This window comes from Arachis stenosperma, chromosome 1, assembly GCF_014773155.1.
Source record: "Arachis stenosperma cultivar V10309 chromosome 1, arast.V10309.gnm1.PFL2, whole genome shotgun sequence".
Classification (NCBI taxonomy): Eukaryota; Viridiplantae; Streptophyta; class Magnoliopsida; order Fabales; family Fabaceae; genus Arachis; species Arachis stenosperma.
In genome coordinates, this window is record NC_080377.1 from 63,666,815 (window position 1) to 63,676,176 (window position 9,362).

The 9,362-nt window shown below is 34.5% G+C and overlaps 1 long non-coding RNA gene across 6 annotated transcripts; it reads left to right on the forward strand.

Annotated features, from left to right (window-relative positions):
- Positions 1-778: 778 nt before the first annotated feature.
- On the forward strand, positions 779-8,750 carry LOC130961914 (uncharacterized). Of its 6 annotated transcripts, none has more exons than XR_009079664.1 (6): positions 779-1,678; positions 1,798-1,984; positions 2,166-2,532; positions 2,815-2,963; positions 5,816-5,989; positions 7,625-8,750. It is a non-coding gene; the product is annotated as an uncharacterized LOC130961914 (long non-coding RNA). The 6 variants fall into 6 exon arrangements; XR_009079666.1 differs by having other exon boundaries at positions 779-1,665; XR_009079662.1 differs by having other exon boundaries at positions 779-1,485; positions 1,588-1,984.
- The last annotated feature ends 612 nt before the right edge of the window (positions 8,751-9,362 follow it).

Below are 9,362 nucleotides of genomic sequence, written 5' to 3' on the forward strand. Positions count from 1 at the left end.
TTTGCCAGCAAAACTTTACAAATAGATATAAAAAAATATAGTAGTTTCCAATATTGCATATAAACTATATATACGCTGGTTTTGTAGAAGCTTCTATAATACATTCTATGAAAAAGTTCTACAACCCTATAAATTTTTCGAAATAAGGATACCAAGGCAATTACAATTGAATTAAAGCTTTAAGATTTTCATATATAAAGTTTGAGCAATTTTTTCTAATTTATTATAGAATAGAACGGCCCCCTTATGTAGCAGGTATTTCACCAGGATAGGATATCATTGACTAAAATATTTGAAGCATGACAAAATTAAAAAATAAGATTGAAATTATTATTGATGAATTTGAAATTAATTTTTTTTAGAGTTGATTTGATTTGATTTGATCTGAAATGAATTGGAAATAAATTATTATGTGTTAGAATTAATGATATAAAATTTTACAAGTTGATATAATAATTTAATTTTTTATTTACTATTGTTTTTTATTACTAATATTCTTATTTTTTAATATCGATATCTAAAATATAAAAATAATTGTTTACATTTTAACGCATCAAATCATTTTAATTCTAACCAAAATTTATTTTAAAAAATTAAATAATTTAAATTTAGTTATAATCTTAATTAATGGGATTTTCAAATCAAATCAATTTTTATTTTAAAATTAAATCAACTTGAATTCAATTGTTTAACATGATTAAAAATAAAAATTCTCTTACAATGGTGAAGTATATATTTAAAACTCGTTTTGAGAGGTGAGTCACCTTGATTAAATCATTAACCTAACATTTGATCCATCATATTTCGATGGGTTGGATGAATTTGCCTCTGGAATTGTTGGAATTAATTTTTCAAAGGCTGTGTTTAAATGATGTCATGAATTGTCGTACCACATGCCGCTTTTGGTGAAAGGCCGCTGATGTCATATTTTCATCTCAGCTTCCATTGATGCTCTCTCTTTCAACAACGTGCTGTTGAAGCTTTGGAAGCTTATCTGCCCCATGGAGCAACCATGATTCCACTGTGCTCACTGATAAATGGCCGCAAGAAATCGTCCGTAGTTATAATAGGGTTTACTCGGTGCAAGGTTGGTTGGTATTCAATATATTTCATTATGAGTGGGTCAAGAGCCAAACTTTCTCTGAGCTTTTATTCTTGAACCCATTTTCTCGAACTAGATTCAAGCTTCCAAAACTGTTCTTGTTTTCTGGAGGGCCGTATTATTATCAAGTTCGTGTTGCATTCAATTCTACACCAACGGGGTCTGAGGAGTTTGTTGTTGCTTTCTTGGTTGTGTTTTGCCATCAAGAAAAAGTGTACAACTTAATCGGACCAGAAGATACGAAGCAAAGGCTAGCTTTTATCAAATTCAAGCAAGGATCATGGATTGAATCCATTGAAATCGATGAAATCTTTTATGATATTCAAATTCAAGCAAAGGCTAGCTTTTACGAACGCATCATCTGAGCCAATTTAATCTTACAGGTCGGCATCTTAGCACCATACCTTTGGACCCAAATATTGGAAAGATTCTTCTCATGGGCTCTATCTTTCAATGCCTTAACCCTGCCTTAACAATTGCTGCAGCTCTTGCATATTCCAACCCATTTGTCTTGCCTATTAACAGAAAAGAGGAAGCTGATGATGCAAAACGATCTTTTGCTGGTGATTCTTGCAAGTTAGACAAATAGTTACTGAGAAATGTTCCCTTCGGATATTGTTCAAGCGAATTTACTGCATTGATCATGGTTGTGCTTACACTAATTCTTTTCTTGTTTTTGTGGAATTTCGGTTCAGTGATCACATAGCTTTTCTAAAAGCATTTGAAGGATAGAAGGAGGCAAAACCTAGTGGGAATGAGAAGCAGTTTTGTTGGGATAATTTTCTATCCTCAGTAACCTTGCGGTTGATTGATGATATGAGATTACAGTTTCTCAATTTATTATCTTACATTGGATTTGTTGACAAGTCCAGGGGTCCTAATGTAAGCTCTTAGTCGTAACTTCCATTTGTTTTTTATTAAACAACTACTACCCATATCCCCCCAACTTTGTTTTCCTCTGTTCTGAATACACTTTAATTAGAATTTTTCCGTCGACTAATTTGTCAGTTAAGTTCTGATATGGTAGTAATCAAACATTAATACATGATGTATGTGCATGCAGGCTTACAACCAATACAGTCATGATTTGGAGATGGTTTGTGCAATCCTTTGTGCCGGGCTCTACCCTGATGTTGTTCAGTGCAAAAGAAGAGGAAAACGGACGGCGTTCTATACGAAAGAAGTTGGGAATGTTGACATCCATCCAGCTTCTGTCAATGCCGGGGTTCATCTCTTCCCTCTGCCTTACATGGTATATAGCGAAAAGGTGAAAACCACCAGCATCTATGTTAGAGACTCTACCAACATTTTAGATGATGCCCTGCTTCTGTTTGGCGGTAATCTTCCCCGGCGAAAATGGCGAGGGCATTGAGATGCTTGGAGGTTACCTTCATTTCTCTGCTTCAAAGAGTGTCATTGACTTGATATGGGTAATGTCCCTCAATCTTGTTCCAGCAAATATTTGATGGCTTAGAAAAATTAAGACTATACACATTTATTTTTTGGTGACCATCCACAAGTATTTATCTTCTTGTGAAGACCATAAGTAAGAATCATTAGGTGGTTTGAATGTTTAACTAAACTACCATTTGACAGTTCTCAGTTATCATTTTCACATAAAGACAATTTGATGCGAGTGATCATCTCATTTTATCAATAAATTTAAGAAAACACAACTTCTTGTTACGATTAATTCGCTACGGGATTTGCAGAAATTACATGGAGAGCTTGACAAGCTTCTGAACAGAAAAATTGAAGAACTAGGATTGGACATTAATGCAGAAGGAAAAGGAGTGGTTGCTGCTGCTGTTGAGTTGCTTCACAGTCAAACCATTCGCTGATTTCTTTTTCATTCATAAGGGTTTGTTCTTCTGCTGATTCCTGCCTTTCATTAGTAATAGTATGATATAGATTTCTTATGATTTTGCCAGCAGCTTTTTTTAATCACTTATATGGAATGTACATGTGTTATATCTGTTTTGTCTTGTTTAGGATGGAAATTCTAATGGTAGACAACAAAAGTAGAAAAGGGACCGATTTTAACATTGTATTCTTACCAACATAGGAGAAAAAAAAGGCTTAGCAGTAGCATTAGGGAGAATGGTATGTGGGTCAGTGTTTTCATGTTTTGTCGGAGTTTAATTTTAATGCACAAGAGTAAATTATATTATTGTTCAATTAAATTTATTCATTGAGATAACATTTTAAGTACATGATTTGGTAATTAGTTATTTTTATTGATATAGTAATAGTAATTAGATGATTTTGAAGGATATTATTAAATACCTATTTGAGAAGTTTTCACTTCTAAAGATTTGCCTATTATCACTAATATTCTTACTTTTTATATAAAAATTTAAAAGGTAAAAACGATTTTTTATGTTTTATCACATCAAATTATTTCAATTCTAACTAAGTTTTATTTTAAAAAATTAAGTAATTTTAGTTTAGTCATAATCTGAATCCATGACATTTACAAATCACTTTAATTCCTATTTTAAAATTAAATTAATTTTAATTCAATTATATTCCAAACACATCTTTAAATGATGGAAAAGTATAGGTAAACAATGAGAATACTAAACAATGTAAACAACGGATATGTCAGATGTTCAATTCAATAAGTATGCAGATGATTATATTCATTATTTTTAATTGGATAGTTATTTCTTTTGATTCGGTTTTACTCATACACAGTTAATAATGGGTAGATGTTTAATTCATTAGGTGTGCAGATAGTTATCCTAATGTTAGGGTTTAGAGAATAATTTGATAGTGGAATGTTTTTTTTACTTTATTAGACTAATTTTAGAATATATTATTTGCATTATTCACAAAAATTATTGTCTACCTAACAAATTTAAAAAAGCAAAAACTCACGTACAGTTGTGAAGTATATATTTAAAGATTATTAAATGATTTAAAAAAAATTTAATTAAATTATTATTTAATAATTTTTATAGTTTTTTATTTTTTTCAAACAACCTAAATAATATATTAAAAAAGTTAATTTTAATTTTAAAAAACAAATCAAATTTTAAATTAATTAGATATAATCCTTATTTTGAATTTGAGATTCAATAATCACAAACCCTTCTACCTTGCTCCCCACAACCCCGTTGTCTCTCGCAAGCCACCACACAGTCACACACGTTCCGGCCTCCTCGTGCGTCTGCAGCCACGGCCACTACACGCATTCGTGCTTCATCGCGCCTTCCCAACTGCCACACATAGCCCAACCTCATTGCGACTCCAACCTAACATTTTATCCATCATCTTCCAATGAGTTGGATCACTTGGATGTATTTGCCTCTTTTACCGTTGGAATTAATTTTTCAAAGGCTATGTTTGGATGATGCCATGAATTGTCGTACCACATGTCGCTCTTGGCGAAAGGCCGCTGACACCATATTTTCATCTCAGCTTCCATTGATGCTCTCTCTTTCAACAGGGTATCCCAACAACTTTGGAAGCTTATCCACCCCATGAAGCAACCATGATTCCACTGTGCTCACTGAAACATGGCCGCAAGGAATCAACCGTACCGATAACAGGGTTCACTCGGTGCAAGGTTGGTTGATGTTCAATATATTTGATTATGTGAGCGACAAGAGCCAAATGTTTTTTGAGCTTTTATTCTTCAACCCGTTATCTCGTGCCAAATTCAAGCTTCCAAAACTCTTCTTGTTTTCTGGAAAGCCAGATTATTATCAAGTTCGTGTTGCATTCAATTCTGCACCATCAGGGCCTGCGGAGTTCGTTGTTGCTTTCTTGTGTGTGTTTAGCTATAAAAAAAAGCGTTCATCAAACCAGAACGTACGAAACAAGGCTAGCTTTTATCAAATTCAAGCAAGGATCATGGATTGAATTGGAAACCACTGAAATCGCTGAAATCTTCTATGATATTGAAGTTCATGGTGATAATAAACTGTATGGTCTTACCGTCAAACATAAAACAAGTGTTGTGTTCGTGTTTACCCTTAGAGATAATCATCGTGGTGATCATGTCGTTGAGCGATTGGTTAATCCGAGAGTTGTGCGTGCACGGGGCTGCCTTCGCGCGATTTGCACAAACTAAGATCACGCGTACGCGTCCCGGACGCTTACGCGTCACTTGAACTTCATGCGACCCACGCGTACGCGTGCTGTACACGTACGCGTCGCATGCCCCGCGTGGTTAAACCAAAACGCCGCCAGATCTCACATATCCCCTCTCTCCCAATCCTAATTTCTTCCTTCTTTTTCTTCTTCTTCTTCTTTTTCCCCTTCCTCCTTTCCTTTTCATTATTCTTCTTCTCTCTCTCCTACTTTCCTCTTTCCTTTTCTTCTTTCCTCTTCCTTTCTCACTTTCTTCTCTTTCCTTCTCATCCATATTCTCTTTCATTCTCTTTTACATATTGCATTTGCATACGTTCTTTCCTTGCATTTTAATTTTATTCATATTTTTATCTTCTTTTCTAATTTCCTATTTTATCACACAGGTGTTAAAATTTTCGTACTCAACCGCTACATATATCTTGCATTATTTTGTGTGCTTCTTCACTTGTTTGCTATTTAGTTGACATGCCCTGTGCTTCTATTATTTTCTCACTTACATGTTGTAGCTACCATGTAGTTGAGAACCTTATTATTTGGCACTAGCCCACATATGTTTTTATCTCTTTTCATATCTTTGCTTGTGGGTTCTTTCCCTTCCTTTTTCTCCTCTTTCAGGATGACCACCAAAAAGAAAAAGAAAAAATTTCTAACTGGAGCAATAAACAAGTTTGCTGCACACTCTTTGGAGAGAAAGCATCAGTTGGAGCAACCCGCCCACTTGTGCATCTCAGCATGCACCGAGGAAGGTGCAATTTTTAAGTGTGGGGAGGTCGATACCGACTTTCGTGGGTTAGTTATTTTCCTCTCAACACCAGTGTTTAATTTTCTTTGTTAGTTCATTGTTGCATTTGCATGTGTAATTGCATGTTTGTTTGATTTTGTGCATAATTTTACCACTACTTGGTTGAAGTAATATTTTCTTTTTCAAGAAACTTTTTTATAGCACTTCACTAATTTGAATTAAAATTTTTATTGAACTTGTTTGAAGAAATATTATATTGAAACGTGGTTTAGAGCTCGAACACACAAAACCAGTGAGATTTTGAGCCTAATTGATTGGTTGCATTTTATCAACCAATATTTTGTTTTAGTATGTGTTGTTCTCTCTAAAATTGTGATCTATATCTTGCTTGATTCTATATTTCTATGGTTTAATGTATGTATATACTTATATGATTGATGCCTTATTTCACTTAGCTTACATACACATATGGCCTTACCCTTTCATTATCCTTTGCAAACCAATTTGAGCCTATTTTACCCTATTTGTTCTTTACTTTAGCTCATCACTAACTCTAAGCAGAAAATAATAATGTCCTTAATTTGAATCTTTGGTTAGCTTAGACTAGTGAGAGTGCTCATGAAATAAGTATGGGGAAAGTGGGTTTGAAAACGTTTGGTTTGGGAATTAAGTATGTTAGACTTTTTGTGAAAATGTGAAAAATATTGAGGACATGTTTATGCATTCAATACCTTAATCATATGCATTAGGAAAAACAAAGAAAAAATACAAGAAAAAGTAAAAGAAAAAGAAAAGAAAAAGAGAAAATAATAAAAGGGGACAAAATGCCCCAAAATAAATGGTGATAGCAATGCATATGTGTTGTACTCAATTTTGGATGCATGAATATGTGGAAAACATAGTTAATGGGTAGTTAGATTTCTTATTGTGATTACATGGATTGTCTCAAGTTAGGTGGGAAGTTTAGGTTAATCAAGAATTCAAATTTTAGTCCACTTGACCAAATACAATCCTACCTTGACCCTAACCCCATTACAACCCTTAAAAGACCTCTTGATATGTGTATATGTGCATTAATTCTTTATTGGTTGGTAGAAGAAGAGCAAGCCTTAGAAAGCAAGATTAGTAGAAAATTGAGAGAATCGAACCTTAAACACTTGAGCGATTAAAGTGTATACACTTCCAGTGAGGGTTCGATGCTCGATTCTTTGTTTCCGGCTTTCATGAGCTATTTTCTTTTGCAAGTTTATTTGTACTTCATTTTATGATTTGAATTAATGAAATCCAGTTCATACTTGTTCTTGGAGAATTTGATTTACTTTTAACCAAGTAGATAGAATTATTTTTGCATTTAGCTGCATTCATACAGATAGGTTGCATTTCATATATATCCTACTATTTTGCCTTTATTCTTTTTGGTCACCTTGAGCTTAGCATGAGGACATGCTAATGTTTAAGTGTGGGGAGGTTTGATGCAACACTATTTCGTGGTACATCTTGTGCTTAATTGAGTAGATTTTATCTATTATTCTCACACTTATTCATATAATTTGCATGATTTTACAATTCTTTTCCAATTTTGTTCTATAATTGAAAACTTGCTTCCTAAGCCTTTAGATTGTGTATTTTTAATTCCCCTTTATACCATTCGATGTCGTGATCCATGCGTTAAGTGTTTTCAGTCTATATAGGGCAGGAATGGCTTAGAGGATGGAGAGGAAGCTTGCACAAATGGAAGGAGCACAAGAATTGAAGGAGATAACCAGCAAGGAGCGATGTGTGCGCGTATCTGACGCGTGTGCGTGATTTGGAGATTTGCATAGTGACGCGTGCTCGTACCTGACGTGTACATGTGACTAGTGCAGAAGACAAGTGACGCGTACGGGTGACAAAGAATTTCGCCAAGCGACGCGTACGCGTGACATGCGCCACGTGTAGAAAATGTAGAAAACGCTGGGTGCGATTTCTAGGCTCCACTTTGGCCCAGTTCCAAGCCTGAAAACACAGAATACAAATTGCAAAGTGGGTGATAAACCACTATTTCATGGTTTATCTTGTGCTAATTTGAGTGGTTTTTATCAACTCTTTACTCACTTATTCATACTAATCGCATGTTTTACATTCTCCTTCCTGATTTTGTGCTATGATTGAAAATATGCTTCTTTGGCCTTATATTTGCTAATATTAATCATCTCTTATTACCATTCGATGCCTTGATATGTGTGTTAAGTGTTTTCAGAGATTACAGGGCAGGAATGGCTTAGAGGATGGAAAGGAAGCATGTAAAAGTGGAAGGAATACAAGAAACTGAAGGAACTGCTAAAGCTGTCCAAACTGATCTCTTGGTACTAAATTGACCATAACGTGAGCTACAAAGATCCAAATGACGCGGTTTTAGTTGCGTTGGAAAGCTAACGTCTGGGGCTTCGCAACGATATATAATTTGCCATAGCTTCTCTGAAGCCATATGACACAAACGCGTGGATCACGCGGATGCGTGACCTGGCAAAAAACCCAATCCACGCTAACGCGTGGACGACGCTTCCGCGCAACTTTGCAGCGACCTGTACGTACCAGAAATCGCTGGGGGCGATTTCTGGGCTATTTTTGACCCATTTTTCGGCTCAGAAAATACAAATTAGAGGCTATAAAGTAGAGGAATGCATCCATTCAACAATCGATACAACATTCATAATTCACAATTTTAGGTTTAGATGTAATTTTTAGAGAGAGAGGTTCTCTCTCCGCTCTCTTAGGATTTAGGTTTAGGATTCCTCTTAAAGGAATTAGGATTTCTTCTTCTCAATTTTCAGGTTCAATATTCCTTTTACTTATTTTCTCAATTTGGTTTATGAACTCTTTATGTTTGGATTGATTTTCTTTTATTAATGCAATTTGAGGTATTTCATATCTATGGTTTTATTTAGCTTTTTATATTCTTAGCTTTGGTTGATTAATTGGAGACACTTGAGTTATCAAACTCAGTTGTTGATTGAAATTGGAATTACTAATTGATCTGGATCACTCTAAAACTAGTCCTTCCATAAGGATTGACTAGGACTTGAGGATCAAGCTAATTAGTCCACTTGACCTTCCTTTGTTTAGCAATGGCTGACCAAGTGGGGTTAAACCCCAATTCTCATCACACCTGATAAGGATAACTAGGATAAGAATTCTACTTCTCATACCTTACCAAGAGTTTTCTTAATTATTAATTTATTTTTCTTGTCATTTAAATTACTTGTTCCTTATTTCAAAACCCAAAATAAAATATATCTTTTTCCATAACCAATAATAAATCATACTTCCCTGCAATTCCTTGAGAAGACGACCCGAGGTTTGAATACTTCGGTTATTTATTTTTATTGGGTTTGCTTAAGTGACAAACAAAACTTTTGTACGAAAGGATTCTATGTTGGT